This window comes from Gambusia affinis, linkage group LG13 (genome assembly GCF_019740435.1).
Source record: "Gambusia affinis linkage group LG13, SWU_Gaff_1.0, whole genome shotgun sequence".
Taxonomy (NCBI): Eukaryota; Metazoa; Chordata; class Actinopteri; order Cyprinodontiformes; family Poeciliidae; genus Gambusia; species Gambusia affinis.
The window spans coordinates 12,245,611-12,267,168 of NC_057880.1; the positions used below are offsets into that span (position 1 = coordinate 12,245,611).

General features: G+C 35.8%; 1 protein-coding gene across 1 annotated transcript in view; it reads right to left on the reverse strand.

The window, feature by feature from the left end:
• pcdh15a (protocadherin-related 15a) overlaps positions 1–21,354 on the reverse strand; it is a 175,008-nt gene extending 153,654 nt beyond the window's left edge. The window contains exon 1 of the mRNA XM_044137334.1: positions 20,902–21,354. The gene's annotated coding sequence lies outside the window, so the exon portion shown is untranslated. The remainder of the gene's footprint in view (positions 1–20,901) is intronic.
• Between the last annotated feature and the right edge of the window lie 204 nt (positions 21,355–21,558).

Genomic DNA, 21,558 nt, shown 5'->3' on the forward strand with positions numbered 1-21,558 from the left:
GGAATAAAAGCCAAACACCACTCTGACCTGTTTGCTTTTCTCCCATCCTCTAAGGACCAGGTATGTAGTTAGAAACAGCTTTTAAAATCTTTCTCAGAATTTCCAGATGATCTTCTTTCAACTGTCAAGTCAAAAATGGTCTGTTTGAAAAAGGCAGCGCTCTAACATTACCATAAAATACAATTAGACTGTTTTCTTCCAAAAAAATGTAAGCTCAACAGCAATAATATTGCTCTGTTTGCAAAAAATAACCATGCGTGGCTTCTCCAGGCATTTTGCATAATTGTCCATCAGTCTGTAAAATTCAACCATCAAGGATTTATTATCACTTCTCAAATCGCACTTCGGTCGGCTGCAAGTTGTTAGAGGATTGTGGTCTACCACTTTTAAATCTCTCTTGCAGTGCAGTGTAATTTACTTCAGCGCTTTTATCTGACAGTCTTCCAGTTGGTTTGGAGCCGTTAGAAATGTTCAACGAGCAGATATTTTTGAGCAACAAAAAAATCTGATTGATGTTTCTCCTCCATGCATGCACAAAGTCATGAAAATTAAATGAAAATGCATTTGAAAGTCGAGCAGTCATAATTATTCACAATTTGATATTAGCTATGTGACTATGATCCCAATAAGCTTATCTGTGTAGTGAAAGTTTGGAGCTCCATCTGAAACGGAAGCAGACATGCTCAAAGAGCAACATGAAGGAACATGCTGCAGCGTTTGCATCAATACCTATCAACATTAGACTAGACATAAACAGAAATGAAGAGTCTGCCCAGGAGAGAAATGATACATGTTTATGACAGAACTGCATACATTATAACGTCTATAAGTATGACATATAGCTGTTAGGAAGAATGTGGGAATGCATAAACATATCTTGGATGTCTTCACAGCTGATAGTATATGACCCAGTCGTGGCCTAACCTCCCAGAGTACTAATTTTGCCTTTTTTTCCAATTCCAGCCTTTAGTAATGAGTAGCATTTATCACTGCAAAGTGTCAGGTGCATACATGAGAAAAGGACAGCAGGGAGAAGGCAAAAGAAAACGGAAGGAAAACTAATTGTGCTTCTCCACTGCAGTGACAGGCTGGACTGATGAAATTCACTACCTTAATCATCACAGTCAATAAGTTCTACATAATTATACCCCCATAGTGTTTTTTTTTTTTAATTATGCCTTAAAATGGACATAAGTCAAGGTCCAGCAGTTGGAACAACAAAGGCAGACGAGTATTTGTTTTCCTTCTTCTGGACACGAGTCACAGGTTTTATCAGCTAAGCTGCACTGATACAGCTTGGTTAAGAGTTGGAGGATCAAGGTTCTGAGCATCCACTGTCATTGTTGCTGCATGTTGACTATACATCTGTGACGGTACCTGTGCTTTCCAGATTGGCAACTTGAATTTTAAGATTACTAATTTAATAAATGTAAGGTTGCAATAATAACACACAGGCCCGCTACAGATGAGGCGTGAGACAATTCCACCCAATCCAATCAGTTTATTTACTACACAATGGGCATACTGCCACACATCTGATGCTGCTACTTCCTTCTCACCCTCCTGTGATCGCAAAGACTTGATGCTGCTGCGCTGCACTGTGTACTGCAGCTTCAGATTGGATTTCCCTACAAGAAGCCATCTTACTGTTTGCCACTTCAAAGGAAAACACGAGAAATGAGAAGGAAGCAAGAGAGCAAGAAAGTTCTAGAGAGAAAAAAGAAAATGATAGACATCTCGAGAAAGGGAGCATAAAAATTTAGAAGGAGGAAGACTGGAGCTGCAAAGAAACAAAGGAGGGGAGTAGGTGAGGAAATATGAAAGAAATCTAAAGAGGAGAGAGATAGTGGGTGAATGCAAGAACTTGCTTTCACAACAGCTGAACTGCCAAGAGCTACTATTTTAATACAGAAATAAATAGATAGATAGATAGATAGATATATAGATAGATAGATAGATAGATAGATAGATAGATAGATAGATAGATAGATAGATAGATAGATAGATAGATAGATAGATAGATAGATAGATAGATAGATAGATAGATAGATAGATAGATAGATAGATAGATAGATAGATAGATAGATAGATAGATAGATAGATAGATTTTAAAACTAACATGTGCCATGCTTTTGTTCAAAAACATAATCTACCCAGTTGTTTAATTTATGTGGGGTTATTCTTCTTGCTGACATATGCGTTTTGTCAGAAAGCACTGCTACGGTGTATGTCACAACTAACAACCAACACAAGTTGAGGATTATGGTAAAAATACACACCCTATCTAAATTACGACAACTAATCTAATTTCACAACTGAAACAAGGACATCCAGTGAATGGAAAGGTCCAGCTGTGGCCCATTTTTACTTGCCTCAGGTTTGGATTTGTTTTGACACAGGAAATCCAAAGCAAGCAGAACATTTATTTATTTATTTATTTATTTATTTATTTATTTATTTATTTATTTATTTATTTATTTATTTATTTATTTTACATTGACCTCTGCACTAAACACTAATATTGTTCATAGACAAAAACAGATGCCTTAGTCTTATTAATTTGTTGCGATATCTAGACTTAAAGTGTTAGAACAGGGCTTTCATTATCTACTGATAACTCGGAGGTGAACTATCCATTATCATTACAGCTATGTAGTAATACTTGTATGTGTTAGCTTACAGCAACAGTTCCTCAAAAAAAAAAAAAAAAAAAACATAAAAGAAACTTCTGTTGTATTATTTGTAATGTAGGAAATTCATTTTGCTGCTAAATGCTGTTACTGAAGGATTGCTAAGTACATCTGCAGACAGGCCATTTTTTTTATTTTCCATTAACCATCTGTGTTTTGTTTTGGTTTTCTTTAACAAATATACCAAGCTATCAATTGATAAAAACTACAAAATAGCAAAGGAGGTCATAGGAAGGAGACTTTTCTCTTCCAATGTCAACAGTTTTAATATGCAAGTCTCAGCAGGAAAATATAAGTGTCTGTGAAATAAAGTTAGTTTCACATAATCATTCATACTTATGACTGACTAGCTAACTTCCCAGAGTCTGCAAACCAATATTTTTGTTAACCTGCTCTTGTAATCAGATGGTCTCTAGTTAGTTGGTATGAGGGCTGAGGATGCAGAGTAAAGGACTAAATGAAGGCAGATGATTCACTGTGGTAATCCAAGAAGGAAAAAGCCAGAAGAGAAGAAGAAGAGTAAACAGATGGTCTTTGTGTAACAAAAATAATGCTAAGCATCATTAGATTATTCATTAACACATTGGGTTCTTGATAAATCTTTTATTTCTTAAGACGCTAATTAGCTTGTGGTGCTCAGTCTTATCGCCTTGGACACATTTTGCTAGCCATTAAGTTGAGGGATTTGTTACAATCAGCAACTACCATGGCTAATGTTTCTAAATGCTTGTTGAAAGCCACAAATACCTTGAGTACCAACAGCTTCATTCAAACAACTATTTTGGTTTTAAAAAGTCTAGATAAAAAAAGAGCCATATCTTTGCTTTTAGTCCTGGAAAATATAATTGTAAGACGGTAACATTTATGTTTCTTCTCTTTAAAAGCTCTGTTGAGACAAGTGATGCCTGTTTTCCGACACAAGACAACTCATTTAAAGCTGAAGTTCTCACATGTGAAAACTACATCAAGTCATTCAGGCACTGCAAGGGAAAACAACATCAAACTGTAAAAATTGCATTTGTCATTAAAAGATTTGTTTTCTAATATCTCTCCAATATATGTCAAGTCTGTGTAAAAAAAGGGACAAATAATTTCTTAAACTTTTAGATTCAACACAAACTCTGCAGTACATTGTAAATGTTTTCTTGTTCATTTGAATAAAAATAATTAAATTTTCTTTAGATTTCTGGGAAACTCTTAGGATTTTGTAAAACTTGTATTTTTACTCAATTTTTTATACTGCAATAACCTCATAAAAAAAAAAAAAAAGCACATCTTCTGTCAGTTCTAGATTATAATGTACATATTACGTTGTCTTTACCAGGTCCTAATCTTAACTTCAACAATTTTCACAAAGAATTCAAAAGTGAAACATTTTGTGATAAACAAACTACACTTCAAAAACCCTTAATACAAAAAATGGTTAAAACATTTGAATTAAAAAGGTTTAGTTTAGTTTTACTATAGTTCTACACAATCTAAACTTCCATATGTAGATTATGCCACTATTTGCCCAAATACATGTTTTTAGTCAGCCTGCATCTTGTTTTCTTTTCAACTGCTCAGGTGCCACAGTAAGACCAAGTTCGGTCCTCTGAACTTCCACCCTACTGCATTAGTTATAAAATAACTGTAAACTGTAAAATTAGTTTTTCATACATATAGCCTTAACTTTTCTTTTCACATCTTATAATTCATATGACAAAACGAGGCAACTGTAGGAAAACATAAAACATAACATACACGGTTGACAAATGCACAAAGTTGAAAGTGTGCAAAAGATTTTAAAAAAATACCCATTAAAGGACAGATCTTTCTGCTGAAGTCCTAATAGTTCCTCTTCTATATTTCTATTTTGGATAGTTCTGAAAGATGACATTCTATACTTAACGTGTTTATTTTGTTTTGTATGTACAATCCACAAGAGAACCCGTACACACTAAGGTCAGAGTAAGCAAAACTGATTCCAATTGACAGAGAAAGTTAATTTTCCATCTTCCCCCTTACCTAAGAGTTCCTCGTGAGATTTGGCTTGTTATATTCTGCTCATTAAACCCGTCACTACCTACACCAAGATAATGAGCCATGGAGATGCACTTGATTATTAAAACTACAAAAAATATCCCTGGCAAGAGTTTGCATAGATTCAGTTTGTCTAACATTTACTGTGTAAGGGCAAAGCTCAAGCACTAAACTAAAAATTACCACCAGTAGGGCCATTGGGAACCGTAGCAAGCAAATAAAAGCATTTTAAAATTGGGAAAATTCCACAGTCTGTTCTTGGTTTAGAGAAGACATTTCATCTGGCTGTGAAAACTAAGACCGGATCTGCACAGCTTCTATTCAAAGCTGCGAATAATCGTTTCAATCAACACACCTTAAGCTGGCCAAAGCTGGCAGTACAAGGGACTAGTTGGCCTGAACAGCTGCGCGTTGGCCAAAAACACAGCTTGACGCAAAGCAAGACATAGTTTATCATGGATAATATCCAGCTGCATTACAAGGTAATTTATTAGTGTTGTCACACTGACAGAGCAGCGCCAAGCAGACACAGCTTAACACAGACATCAATAAAATCATAAAAAAAGATCTATGCACTTGTTTATCCAGTGGTTGCAATTTTGAGAATGTTGTACCATCATCGTCAAGTGTGACATTATTTTGTATTACTTTAAAGCAGCCTATTTACCATAAGTAAACTTTACAACAACTTTTCTCAAAGCAGATGGTTCACACAATATAGATAGCTTTTTGGACACTAGCAGTCTCCAAAGAACCAGAGTTTTTTTTTTTTTTTCTTTACACCTCAAAAGTTAATTGCACCTGAAATTAACTTTGAATTTAATTGAAATTAAAACAGATTTATTTCAGTTTTTAATTCAGAAGGTCAGACTTGTATATTTTTTTTACATTGTATAATCATCAAAATAAACGGAAATGCACGTCTTACAATTTGAACAGAGATACTAGTTGAGTCAGATTTCTTGTTTATCAACGTAAACCAAGCAACTGAATGTTTCATTTCTAAAATTTATTTTCTGTTCAAGATAATTTGTTATTTTCTAAATAACATAAGGCATAATGGAATGAGGGTGGTGAAAAAATGATTGAAAACAATTGTGAATAACAAACCTAATACTTGAGTGTTTTAGCAGTTTATTACTATTTTCATTTAAAATACTTTTCTCTAAATGAATTCTTTCACTTTCTCAAGAATCTAACTCATGAAACCCTAAGACCTCATTAATGCACCTTAAGAAATACATTTAACTTAAAGGAATAATTTTTTGCAGAAGACTAGCTAGTGCTGATCAGCAGTCCTCAGGCAGCAACAATGAAAATGCCAGCAGATCTATGTAATATTGCTGCAGAATTGGTGCACTTTTCAAGATGGCTATTTAAGATAGATATTGTCAAAGAAGGATCAATCCAATTATCAGCAGCTTTATGAGCCCTCAATTTGCTGTTTCCAAGTTAATAATTGTGTCACAATTTGGCATAAGTGGCTTAAATGTTTGTTGTTTGGGACCCTGACAGGAGTGAATTTGAAAGAAATAGCAATCTAAAGAGTATAAAGTCTTACTGAAGAACATATGTATTTTCTTTGTGTGAATATTTTATAGTAGAGCACAGAATGTTATTTTGATTCACGGTTAGGTTTTTACCCAGATTATACTGGGATTTTAGGGAGGGGTGTTTTCATATAAGTATAAAAGTTTGTAATGTCTACTTACCCCTCCTTTATAATCTGTGTGTGGCCCAGCAGGGTTACACTGAGCCCATGTGAACTTTTACAAGTTTGTCTTCGTGTGGTTTTGGAAATTAATGGTCTGACGGGACAACCCCACACCGCTTCCCCACTGTCTGACCGTGACATTTTATTTTAAGACCATGGGAGGGTTGAGATGACAGGTTTTAAATTAATGAAGCGATGTAGATGAACAATTATCAGAAGTGAACAAAGAAACACTCATGACATCACCTCACCATTTTGTTCATCACCCTGCAGATTTCACAAGAACATACACTTACAAGCCAGTTTATGTACAAATTTTTAACTCAACCAATAGCATGATCAGAATTTGGTATAAATAGCATGGGAACATTGATCATCACTGGTCCAAGCTGGTTGTTAGTGCCTTGGACATATGACGCCTAAGTCAATTCTCCACAAAGCATGGCTTTAACCTCTTCCTTAACCAGATATGTTTGTCACCATTATCAGAGCTTGTGCCGTTCTCTGCCATTTTTCATTACCACTTTATTAGTAATGCAAGCTGTGCTAAGGAATTTGATTGTCAGCTGATTGAAGTCTTTGATTGGCCTATGATTTATGTAACTGCATGAGTGAAGGCTGGACCTTGTGAAGTCCAAACAACATTTCAACCACTGCAGTGGAATGATGGACATGGAGTCTGCTATCAAAGAGCTGCTCAGTGTGGAGAAGTGTAGTATGAGCAGCACAAGGAGCACATGCATAAACTTTAAAAGCGAAATTACCTTGGTTTTGCAGCTATGAAAGCAGCACATCTCTCTGAAAAACGCACACGCAACCGAGAAACAACTCTGGTCAACACTCTGCAGGAGTTTCAGATCTTTGCCAGCGCAACAACATTAACATTAATTTGCTGTGATATGAATATTTTCCTTTTTTGGGGGGGGTTATTCATTTCATTAAAGTTCATGTGTAAATATTGGTGAATATATTTTGACTACATTGCTTAAAGTGTCATTGAAGACGTTTTGGATGAAGAAGCTATGTAAAGATGAAGCAGAGGAGGCTAGTTCTACTGAAGGACTGCAAACCTGTTTTTTCTGAGTCATATAGTTCAGGAAGCAACAACGACTCAGACATTTCTGGGGACGAAGGGTCCAACAGTTAAGGGCTGGAGCTGGACATCTGTCACCGCCAAAGCGCTGAATGGTAATGAGCAGATCTATGAACATAATAATTATTCATAGTTACTTTTGGTTTAATTCAATCTAGTTAGTGAAATAAAAGGTTCAAGTTCCGGTTGTGTTCCAACAGGTCCTGAGCATGGCATGGAACTAGAACAGAGTGAAATTTCCTGCAGTCAAAATGAATGCTAATTGTGACCAAAAACTTCAGAGAAATCAAATCTTTGTTAAAATCACTCACAACTTTCTTGCTTCTGTGTACTCTGGCTTAGTTGTTTGTTGATCCCATCGACAACAATTGTTGCCAGGCATTTTTTCTAACTTCGGGAAGCTCTAAAAGAATTGTTTTGACTTTTGGGAACTAATTAAAATTTTGAAAATAAAATAATGGTGTATCTACTAGAACCAACATCAATTTCATGCAGCTAGTGTGAAAGGTCACATGACCTCTTTGCTTCCTGCCTGTAACACTGTAGGTAAATGTCTGTCACAAATCCGTACAAGAGGAAGTCAATTTGTTTATTTCAAAAGTAAAATATTTAAATAAACAAATATAAATAAAATATTTTGAACATATGTTCTTTGAATTGTCTTCTACTGATATATAAAGAAAAATGTTATTATTATTATTATTATTATTATTATTATTATTATTATTATTATTATTATTATTATTATTATTATTATTATTTTATGCTATGTGTCAATGGTTTGCTGTTTATTCTGTATACTTTGCTGTTCCCACACAGCTTAAAACTATCAGATATTTTAGATCTTCTAGACCAGAAGGAACCTCAAAATGACGTCTTCTACATCACTGTCACTCCCACAGTTTAAACTCTACCCTATTTCACGCCCCCAAAAGGTAATCCTTTACACAAAATGTGGTCTATGCACTGAATGAAAACTACAAGATGACGCCACGCCTGAAACGAGTTTAGGACAGGGACAAGGTGTAGCATCTGGGAGAATTTCCTCTCAGATGCAGATTTGTTCATATTAACATTTTCACTTGAGCTTGCCTCATTGATGAAATGACTAAATGAGGTCAAAGGTCACTAAGCACATTGCGACAATGACAATGTCATTGAATCTTTATGTATCTAAAATATTTCCGAACACTCTTGTAACCATTCTTTGTTATAATAGATCATGTGTCTCATCATTTTTTTTAATATTTTTTTATTTATAAATAGGTCATATTTGTGTAATTTAAACTGTGCAGTTTTCCACCGGCAACAACTGTTGCAGAGTATAAAACCCACATTTTCACGAACATAACCAACATAACATGTAATAATTCATAAATACCATGTGTTAGGGAGGTCCAAGGATTGAAATGCATGCACTTATTTTGCAGGAAAAAATTTGGGATTAAATGGGTTAATTTACCCTCATTATGTCACAAGATGGTGACGATGTTTGACCCAATTACTAAAGACGAAAACACTCTGCATTTTTATTATTCTGCGAGAAATGTTTATTACTAAAAGTTTCAGTGTACACAAAAAGAAAGTGCATAGCTCATTTGTTTAAGTCATGTCAGTGGTCAGGAACACTTTAAATCCAAAGGCTGCCATGTTGAAAAGATAAAATAAAATAAACTGTCACAATACAGATAGATTTGTGATTTTGATCTTTAATCTTGATTATTTGCACCTCAGGCTGATCGTCTTAAGGACAAAGTGTTTATCTGAGTTTAGCTGAGTCAATTAAAACCACAACTTTGAGGTTCTCCATTGCTGAGTATCACTGCAACCACAGCTCCTGCAAGCTCACAGCCCACCCACGTTTCTGCCCATAACAGAATTAGCAACGTAACCATAATATCTCAGTATGCAACACAATATATAATACTTTATCTATTAAATCCTTGATTAATAAATATTACTTGAGCAATCTTTGTACTAGTAAAACTCAACATTAATCTAAATTGCATCCTCACTTTGCTGCTTCAGGTTGATGTAACCATACCTACGTTGCAGTCGGTGCTGTACATAACATTACTGAGCCAGCCTTGTTTTCAGCCCTCGGTGACTCCATTTTCCCGTCTGCACTTTTGAGAAACAATTTCACTTTAGCTGTCTAAATACACAGCTGTCTATGCTGCCTGGACGTGATTCAGACACTGCAGTTACAGTAATCATCTGTAGCATCAGCAAAAGATGCGAAACCTTACTTAAAGAAAGTGAACAAGATTGTGAAAATGTCACTCCAACGTCTAAAACTTTCTTGAGACCAAGACCCATATAAGTAAGTCACGGAGAGAAACAGGAGTCCTTTGGCCGTAAACGAAGGGAGAATTAGAGTTTCATATGTGTACATAAAGCTTTTGTGAAATGATTACTTTGTCGTTTAAAGAAATTACAAGAGTTTCTTCTTCAAGCCATGTTCTATAGAAGTAATATTATTTCAAATTAACTAGTGTAGTTATGATGAAACCTCATGTGAAACCTCACTTAGTTCTGTTTATAAGTTTTCTGTGTGGGAAAATACGGTATCGGTGTGAGGACTCTAACTTAAGTGGTCTTCAGAGAAACAACTTGGGGGGGGAAGAAACTATCTCTGTTTCCCCCCCACCCAAGTGCTACAGTGCTCTGTAGCACTGATCTGTGTGTAAAAGTCTAAATAGTTCGTCTACAGGGCGTGTAGGGCCTGCAGAGACTTTCGGTGCCCTTTTTCTGACCGCAAACCTTTAGAAGTCTAACATGCAGATCAAATTATTAGTTGCAGTCTAGTCCTGTCTTGTTTTGTGGACGAGCCAAGCAATGTAGTGATGGACAAACACAGGACAGAGTGAATAATTGGGAGTAGAGTAGTAGGGCAGGGATTAGAGTCCCAGCTGGGCCTTTTTCCAAACAGTGTCTAACACTACTCCCTCAGCAGGCAAATGAAATCCAAATTTGATTTTGGTAATTTATTTTTGACCGAATCCAAACCATTTCCGACATTTTTGTTTTTTTTTATGGCAGTCTGAGTGGTCCAATTATGATCTTTTCAACCCATCTAATTTATGTCTGTTCTATGTGTGGTAATAAGTCAGATTCATAACAAATAGTTTTCAAAGTGTCTACAGTCTGAACATTTTATTAGATTTCCACTTAAGTGATGTAAGCAATGCATCACTTAAGATGCAGATTTAAGTGATGCGTCTTAAATCTGCATCACTACAAGGTTTTAACAACTACAAGGTTAATATCTGACAAGTTGACAGTTCTGATTTATGAAAAATAGTTCCCAACTATTTGGGAAATAGTTAGGGAACTTCCCAGTAGTCCCCTGACTATTTTTCCCACGTTCAGGGTGTCATTAACAAATCCATATAAAAGATACAGCCGCCATAATATGAAATGTCAACATCTTAATCTAGAAAAAAAATATGTAAGAAGAATTCTTCTGGATTCTTCTGCACCAGAAGACATAAACAACAGTGATTCTGTGATTCTGAAAAATCCAATATGCATCTTCCTCAGGGATCTTAGGTCAAGGCAGGGGTCTAAAGAGAGGAGAGTTGTCGGTGCTAGGGGAGCTTTTGTGAAATGAGAAACATATAGGGGTTGGTGGTCGGAGTGAAAAGCTCACTTTGTAACCTGCAGTAGAGGTCAATTAGAAGGTCATCTGGTATTCAGGAACTATGGGATTGTTGTGGTATTATAGCTACACATCACATTTTCCCCACTCATTTTGAACGTTATCTTTCTGAAAATACCAACAAAACATTACCTTTTACAACATATCTATCAATTAGTTTTAACAACTACAAGGTTAATATCTGACAAGTTGACAGTTCTGATTTTTGAACATACTGTATGCTAAAGAACAGAGAGCTCTCTCAAACATTTCAGAAGTCTTGAATGAAAGGTATGGAAAAAACATTGATGAACAACTTTTTACATCTACATCCACTTTAAATACTGATACATCTTCTGCAAATGTCTAACCATCCTCTGCTTAATTAATTAAATTGCACATAGTGAATAAATAAAAGATCTGTTCACTGCAAAAAATCTTTACTTTTAATGATGCTAGTTTCGTCCAAGTGTTGAAGTTTATACATTTTCATAAAATTAATGATTTGGCAAGGTTTAAGTAATGCAGAATAAGTGTTGATAAGCTTGATGTTCAAGGTGTTTATATGCTGAATAAGCTTCTTTTTAAGTGAACCAGGATAAACCACATTCCTTCAGGGTACAGAGGACTATAAAGGGTTTTACTTAGTGGCCATCTTTCAAAAAATCTATTGTCATTTATACTTTTTTGGCAGCTGTTGATGGTGAGATTATTTCCATTTCATCAGATAATAACAGATTATTAACTTGCATTAGGGATTTTACAGTGTTCAATGAAGAACACTGTAAAATGGCAAACCTTGTCTGGAAGCAATGATAGGTCACTCCAAAGCAGAATTGCAACAAAGAGACTTTATGCATCCATGGGTTTCTACAGGGTCTTAGAAAAACATTCATTCCTCTCTGGCGTTTTGTACATTTTGTCTCATATCAACTAGAAATTTTAATATATTGTATCTTCTTTATCGTTCAGCTGAAGCATTTTTGATTTTTATCTTGAAAGGTGCTTTATAAATAATCCTTTAATTACTTTCTAACTTAACTATTTAGACTGCTGTATGATAAGCCACCACAAAGCAGAATAAAACAGAGACCTAAAGAGGAAAAGACTGAGGAATTCCACAATTGTCTAAAGAAATCTGGAAACAAAACCTGACACTGACCTGCTAGTAAATTTCAGGGACAGCTCTTTGATGTTCAAATACAACAAAAGTACATGTTTTTACTTAACATATTGTGTGATGTAAAGTTTCTCTATTTGCCTTGGGTAAAGAAAAGAGTTAAATGAATTGCAATGGAACGGCTCTGCAAAAAGACAGTCAATCAGATTAAAGCTATAATTGGAAACATGAAAGCAACATGAGAGTTTGTTTCACCTTTGGCTCCCAGAGGAACCTTCTGGAGTACAAGATGGCATATTCACATTAGCACTGTGGCTTATGACTAAAACTGTAAAAGTGAAGCACATTTAACCGACATTAAGAAAATTAACAGTTTTTTCTGTTATAAGTTTGCTGGGCAATGTATTTGTAGAGGACTAGACTGTCAGTATATGAGGACACCTTCAGCAGCCATGAAAAAGGGCTCATCCACAGAGACAAGCAGATGAATCTGCTCACTGGATAAACTGTCAAATATGATCAATGATTTACTTTTTAATTGGATGGCTTCGCCATGCTCTGTTTGGTAATGGTGGAAAAATAGAGAAAAAAAAAATGCTGCAATTAAAAACTGACATGAGCACCACTGTGAGTTTCAGTGAATTTACGTGCATTGCAAGGTTTGTGTGGCTGCTGTACAGTTTCCTGAGATGTAATAAAACCTCCCACACTTTTTTCCCACGTTCAGGGTTTCATTAACACATCCATATAGAAGATACAGCCTCCATAATATGAGAGGTCAACATTTTAATCTAGAAAACAAATATGTAATTATCCACTTGAATACATGGATCCTATATGTAACGTACACTTAGAAGAGATAATGCATTTGTATACAACAACGGAAAGCACAGGGATCCAGATAAACATTTTTGCAACAACCTTTAATCTTTAACAACCTTGCTTTAACTTTACAAGATTTTAATGTTTTAATTAGATTTAGAGGAGATAGAGTAACCACAGTGGAAGGCAGGAATGACAAGACGTTCATCTTAAACCAAACTGTCTTAGGAGTCGTGCATAAAACAAACACTTTTTGTGACTGAAGAACTTTTGGGTGGCACCTGTAACAAGCCATCCAAAAGCTGAATTACTGAATTGATATGCTTTATATGATTAATACCTTTTTGATGCTAATTGTGATTCCACAATTAGGTTTTGTGTTACATGAAGTCATTATTAATTATAAAAAGGATTATTTTGTGTGTCATTATCCCTCCCATTGTGACAACATGTTTTGGAATACACTTGGGCTAAGTGTCAGAAAGCGGGATAAGTGAAAATCCTACGTCTGGGGTTTTTGGATTCGGAGAGCCAGATAGCCATCATGCTGAGTAAATTTACTATCGCAGTTTACTTTTGATTAAAGCTATTCTGTTCCTCTATTATGTTATTGGTATCAAGCACAGCTATCTTTGTATTAGGACAGTCTTATTTTACAATGGAGCTTTGTAGACAAGAGCCCTGCAGAGTCGATCATTGTGGCTTGAATATTCAGAAATAGCTGCTATATAAAAATCATGGACAGTCCTGTGATACTGTCCATGATTACTATTGACTATGTGTGAGTCAATAGTGGGTTTCCCTATTGACTCACAGATCTCCACAGAATTGCAGGTATTAGTGAAAGCAATAATGTAGTCAGAATCACATTTTTGGATGTCAAGAAAAATCTGTTCATATATTTTTGGGTGTCCAAACTACACTAGATAGATATTTTGTTCAGGCAAATAAAATCATCTTCCTTTTCTCATGTTAATAAGTTTTGCGTAAAAAAAAATATTACTGATTTTCTGCTAAATCATACTCACGCAGTAAACTTGCTCTCTACCATGCTGACTCATTACAGTACCACAGCAACATTATTGCCTTTCTTGTTAAATATGCTTGGATATTCTCCTGATGCTGTCATTAAAATTTCTAATTCCATTGGTAAGAAATGCGTTCTTTCAGGCTTCTTCTTTTTTTTTTTTTTTTTTTTTTTTTCCTTCTCCGTGCCATGGTGAATTGCGTTATCTGTTATTATGCCACAGTTTTTATCATGCTATTACTGTGTTGTGTTACTGGGACTCTGAGGTTGTTTAAACTTGTTTTTTTCGGGGGGTTTTTGATGAAGGCGTGCAATGATGATGTGGATGGTGTTTTGAATCAGCGTTGCACAAATAAACTTCTGAAAAGGTCATCTTCTTTCAAGGGATGTCTGCCAACAAAGTTGTTCAAACAAGCCAGTTCAGATTCAGTCCTTTTACCTTCTCATTTCTATGGCTGTATCCCTTTGGCTGCAGACAAAGCTAAGATGAAGAGGTTTTATGGGGTGTTTCTGCATTAGTTTTTCTCCCCTGATAATGGCTCTCCTATGGAGACAGGACACTTTGGGTCAACCCTCAACTATAGCTGGAACATTGGTGAAAGGATGCTAAAAATCCTCAGAATTTTTATTTCGGTCATCTCCTCCTGCTTGTCATATTTCCTGTCAACTTTGAAATTTATGGCAGGAGTTCTGCATTTTCCTTTGCAAACAAAACATTTAAAGCCAGCCGTCCATGCTGAACACAAAAGGTTTACGCAGAGTTTACATTCAAATATCAGAACCTATTTGGAAATATTTAATTCGCGGAGGCAAGGGCTTCTGCTTTAGCATCTCCTCAAATATGGAGAAAAGAGAAAAGCTCTCATCATATCCTTTTTTAAGAGTATTTAAATAGCAAAACTAAAATAGTTTTCAGAGTTTATGTTCTGACATACAAATTAAAGTGATTGACGTCAATACAATTTTGTTTCTCTGAAAACCAGAAGAGAATGATTTTGGGTAGAAATAATCAAATTCTGTGAGTCTGCCTGCTTTTAATAGTAGGACTAATAATTGCAGATTAAAACTAAAAATATTTCTCCTGCTTTAAAATATGCAGTGCCTTTGGCAGAATACAGATTTTTTACTTATTTTTTTTTTACCAGCCTCAATGCTTCATGTTTGAGTGTGTTAAAGTCTGTATGCAATCACTTGGGGGTTTCAGTTGAGTGCTGGCAGGTTGACAGTCTGTGAGCGTAAGGACTGCACTGACTCTGCAATCCCTTTTCTCGCCACATCCATCAGCAGAGATCCTGTCCAGGAGTTTGAATCCAAATATATACACAACCAAACAGCCATCATCAAAAACAGCAAACTTTATTTTGAATAGATATTTCACAAGCATTCATCACCTTAAGTAATGAAATGTTTAGACAAGTCTTTATTTGCGCAGCCCTGCATCGGTTACCAAGTGACCAGGACTGTGTCCAAGTTCTGCTCTTTCTTAAGATGAACAGAGAGAAGTATTGCAAAGCAATTAATAGAATGAAATGAATTTGCAGCAGATCTGTCACAGCAGCTGAAGGATTCTTGCATCATATTAAAGTTGATGACCTTTTCAAGGAGCTGCTAGGATACTTTTCTTTGTACTTTAGCTTACTAACTAGATAAATGTTCTGAATTTTCTACTCTTGCTCAGATTAAACTGTGTTTGCTCTGTTCCAAGGAGAATTTTCTACCCATCCATCTGGCAACAGCCTTCAAGAAATGAAAACAGGAAACAAAAAATGAGATCTGACATGACTTCTGCAAAGTGGGAAGCTGTGACCTGCAAACTTATTGTGCACAGCTCATGTCTTTAATATTCCACTTTGAGAAGACAGCAGCCATCAAAAACAAATTAAACACACAGCCAACAAAAGAAACTGCATATTTTACCATAAACCTGTAATTCAGTTGAATTGACTTTAATGAGATTAAGATGAATAACAGGAAGGTTGTCCCATCTTTTTTCTTTCCTCCTGTATTTTTGCACATCTGGGCTTGTGATTTCTTACAAAAAGAAATTATACTTTATACTAACTGAGAACTTGCGGAGTGCGGAGAATAACTTTAACAATAGCAAGAACAAGAATTAAATCAAATACACAAGGGCTTATCTTAGATCTAAACCCAAACATAAACATAAACACAGACACATGAAAAAGCGGTACATTAAAAAGCAATGTATCGCTTTTTAATGTAAGCAATACATTTAAAAAATCTGGAACTTTTCCCCAAATTATATGTTCATGCTGAAGGGATTGAACTTTAGCTGTGTAGATAATCATGACATAGTTAATATATATGCATTTCTTGTTTTGCTTATTTCTGCTTTCTGCTTCTAGCAATTATATATTATTATTATATCTGTTTTAATTATTTTATGTGTTGAAGATATTTCAACCCACTCTGGTATTTTTTTTAATATATATAAAGTAGTCCCTATAACACATTACTTTGGTTGAAAATGTGGTTTGGTAGGAGTCATGGTTACTCTTGCACCATATTTAGCTCAAGAAAAGGACTGCAAGAGTAGTTTCTGAGGAGAAGGTTCTCGATACACTAAAAATAGAAAGCTTGCGGAGAGGTTTCAGATTTTTTTAAAATGGTTTTGACTTATATAAAAAATAGCAGAAATATTGTCCGGGTTGGTCCTTTCGTGGTAGGAAAACTGATCGAATCCTCGCTCCTTCAATGCAAATGATCAAACTAAAAATGACACAGCTGTTTTTTTTTTTTGGGGGGGGGGTTTGTTGTTGTTGTTTTTTCCCCGTTAATCAAAGCACGTGGCCGACTTCTCTAGGAGGATGACCTGACCAAAAAAATAAATAATAGCTCATCTACCATCTCTAGTCATTAGCATCACTTTAGGTCATTAACAACATGTATCATTTTGCAAATGATTAAACTGTCAAATAATTAATAGAATTCAACAGAGGGTCAAACCCACAACTCAGCACTGCTGTGTTAAATTAACCCAAAGCTGGACCGGTCCACATTGCACTCAAGATGGATGTGGGTTATTCAAAGCCCAGCTGTTTTTAATATTTACTGTAATATGAAAAAAATATAACACAAATTCTGTTTACCCTATGTACTTCATTTATGATATCTTATTGAATATCAAAGCATTTCCATGGTGTTCCCAAAACAAGGCCTCTCTCTTCGTGGTAAACACTTTAGCCAGAATGTAAATTGTTTTGCAATGATTCTAGCGAAAAAGTCTATTTATTTTTAAGCATTTTATTGTACTGTACACAGAGTTTTATAAATTGCAAAAACACACTATTTTCTACCATTTTGTTTCACTTATGGTAAAAGTGTTTATCCTATTACATATAGGGAGGGAAAAATCATTTCTTTCACTGGACCAAAAAATCATTTTCAGTGGTAAATCTACTACCACTCAGTGGTGAAGTAATGGGCCATGACTGTCTGCATTTACACACTTCTGCTGACCAACTTTGTTCAACATGCACCAAAAACACTACATTCTCATCTTGTGGAGAGTACAGCAGACGGAGATGGTGATGGCTATAAAGGGATAAAGGAGACAATTAAAAAGGTTTGGGATTTATGTGAACCAAAGCAAAGTACTGGGTGAATGGAGCATTTTTTAAATTTTTATTTCGGTTTATCTGAGGTTTCCCCATTAGCTTCAAAGCATCAGGGAAGTAATTTTCACTCATGGTTTATTCATTTTTTTCAAAGATAACCTTATTCTGTTGATGAAAGGTTCCTTCCTACACATCCCCTTGCACTTGACATGTTCAGTGTTCTCTGTTAGACTTGATTCATTAAATATTTTCGCATAAAAGGTCAAAGTAAAGAAAAAGAAAACTACATGGACTAGGAACCACAAGAGCCATTAGAACAAAAATAATAATAACCGGATACGGCGGCTTCTACAACATTTTTATCTCGGTCTTCTCTGTGCTGCAGCACAGGAAAACTCACAAGCCATGCATTGACAAGAACATGCACCAAATGAATCTACCCCAGACTAAACTGCTAAAAGGTTTTCAGATTCATGACAAAAATAAAAATAATTAAAAAAACATATAGCAAATTTAAGCCCATCTGTCAAGCTCCCTCTGTCAATTATAAACAATTACAGATACAATTTTCCCTGAGGTATGGTTTAGTCATTTTTTTATCGGGAGGCAGGGAGGTGGTGCTAAGTAAAATCAACTTTTTGAACTTTATATGATGTTATAATGTTATTCCCTCATCAAAATGATACCCAGAGTGTTGCTTTGAGTCTTTGATGCATATTTGAAGAGTCCTTAAATCTCCAGTGGCAGTCATTCAGGGAAGCCTAATCACCCGCTAATACAAAGCTCCACCTATTTCCCCAAAGCTCTGTCAGTTCCCAGCCGACCTTCCGCCTCAGAAAGCGCCCCTCCCCACTCCTCCCCCACACAGCTCCATATACAGCATGTGTATTTTCATAAACTACAAAGTAAAAGAAAAATAATCTGTTGTGCACATTGACAATATTTTAGTGCTATTTTAAATATAGAAATAAAATTGAAGGCAAACGGAACACAGGACAAAAGTGGACATGTTGTTTTAGCAGAAGCAAAAAAAATAATAAAAAAAAGTCTGCAACAAGTAGTCAATGATTTGACCTTTCTTAAACAAACTAACATTTTTTCCTCCTCCACAGAATGTGTTTCTCAATATAAAAAGGAAATGAGAAAAAAACTCTGCGTCAGCTGTTGATAAATAACTTTGTGCCAGCTAAAACATAATCAATCATGCGGTAATTGTCAAATAAGAGGCTTAGTGGCTTTAGTGAAGTGGTGACATTTCTTTGAGCAGACAGTAAATTTCATAATCACAAAATCTGTATGTGAAGGTAAAACTGTTTAGAATTCAACCTCAGCTTTCAATCTACTTTTCAAAATCACAGCAAACCAAAAAAATGGCACTGTCATTCAAAATAGCCTTACAAATCACAATTAACAAACACAATGACTGCACAAATCGCATCTTCATTTTATGTTACTAAATACATGTATAACTTAGATAGAATGAAATAGAAAACTACTCTTTTAGTATTACACCGCAATGCATTTATTTTGCCCTTTTTTCCAGCTGTTTTGATTTATGTACGTAATTTTACATGGGCAAACTGAATCAGAATTCATTTATTTAGTAGTTTTCAAGTTTATTTATTTACATGCTGGCTTTTAACCCCTTTCTAAAGACTACCCCACTGAGTGAGCCACGACAATGGGCTGCCTATGGAGCGGGACTCAGGCAGAATATAAATGGACTCTGACTGGCCTGAGTCACGCTGCTCTTCATCTTTCATTTCCCAAAATGTGTGCCTCTGGAAAGAACAGGTCAACCCTAGATTGAGGAAGACATCCTGCAGCAGGGCTTTTTAAATATTCCCCACACACTTCTAAGCCATTGCCCAAACGTTGGAAGTGGTAGTACACACACGCGCGCACACGTATACAAAAATAAATAAATAAATAAATAAATGTATCACAAGAGAGAGCAGAGCAGAGCAAGCCAGATGTTAGGGGAGAAAACAAGAGAAAAGAATTTTAAACAGATCCCTCAAATATTATCTAATAGGATCATGTGGCTTTTCCCTGATTCACTCGCTGTTAGAAGCACTGTGCACATGCTCCAGGAGACAACATCAGCATGACTGTGTCCAGCCAGATGAAAGCTTGCCAACCTCCAACAGCTTACCCTAACACACATAAAATCAAATTAGAATATGAGGCACACTGGGGCAATAATTATAAATATAAGGGGCTCTGAAAAAGCTCAAACAGAGCTGATCTTATCAGTCTGAGCTGGTTGTGGGTTTATATTCACAAAATCTTGCAGGTAAGTTAAGTGAATTTATGTAGTTTTTTTATCTCGTCATACTGCTACTCAAAGACATTTCACGCATTCTCCCAAATACACATAAATTCATACACTGATACTCAGATCGGTATAACTTGGGTAAAAGTCTCCAGAGGGGCATGAAGATGTGGCAGGAGGAAGATGGAATCAAACCAGCAACTGAGAGATAACTGTTCTTCCCACTAAGACACAGTTAATCTGAATGCAATAATTTATGCAATATGAACCACGTGAAAAATCAGCAGTCTACTGGATTTATACTTGTAATAATATTTTGGCAGTAAATGTGAAAGCATATCAACTCTTGTTTTTCAAAGTATAAAAGGAACATAGCCTGATAATCAAACTGATTATGTCACATTTTCTTTGAAGCAAGATGTCTCCGTTGACAATTTTTCCGAAAACATGACATCTATTGCAGTGTGGACAGTTGACAAAGATGCCACGTCCAAATCACATTTGTTAGTGGAGAAGGTGAATCTTCATATGAGTTGGTAACCCAGCTCAGAGAAGAGACAGGACAAAACAATGAACTGCATAGCCACCCTGAACATTCATACATTCTGCAAATTATACAGAGAGGGACGTGCAGAATCTAGAATGCATTCAGCTTCCCTGGATAAAGTTGCACTATGCTTTTTAAGTGTGAGCGCCACTGTTGCACCTGCAAGTTATGCACAGGAATGCAATAGCACCAACGTGTATCTTGGAAGAGGAAAAAAAAATCCAACCACATAGGCTTTTTTTTTTTATTTTATTTTATTTATTTTTATTTTTTTATTTTTTTTTACTTAATTTCTCTATCCAGTACATCTTCCAGTAATAAATTCCCACAGCTTTAAGAAAACTAATCAGTGACTTAAATGATCCTCTCTTACCTTACGGGCGCAGCCGCTATATTCCAAGTCATCAAAGGTCATCGCGCAAATTTTCAGAGGACAACACGCAGTAATAACGAGAAGTATGTTTGACTGCACACGACCTAATCCCGTTCTCGGTGTCCTTCAGACGTCGTTAACCCAACATAATCTTCAATCCGAGGGGATCGCAGCTCCGTCTCTCACAAACTGATCTCCCCTCACTTTAAGCGTGCAGTTCACTTTCTCCTCCGCAGATGACAAAGTTGTCCATGTTCGTGTCCTTTTTCTTTTCTTTTCTCTATTTAAAAGCAGAAGAGCCCAGTGACCAGATGTTAACGTTTTCCAGTGCAAATAAAAATAATAATAAACTACTGAGATATCGGTCCTTGTATCTATTGCCCACTCTCCGTTGTTGATGGGTGGCAAATCCGACTACCCGCTAAATGGATCCATACATCATCCGGCCGCGATGTAGAGACGGTCAGAGACATAAAACGAAATCTCCCGGTGTATTTATCGATAGCTGGGGCAGGCTGGACACCCACCACCTCATTTCTTGCGCTTTGGCGCCACCCAAAGTTAAACTGAAGCTTGGGATTTCTATCATGATTTATGCTAAATTTATCACCTCCCAATTGATACATTTACATATATATATCCATCCATCCATTCATT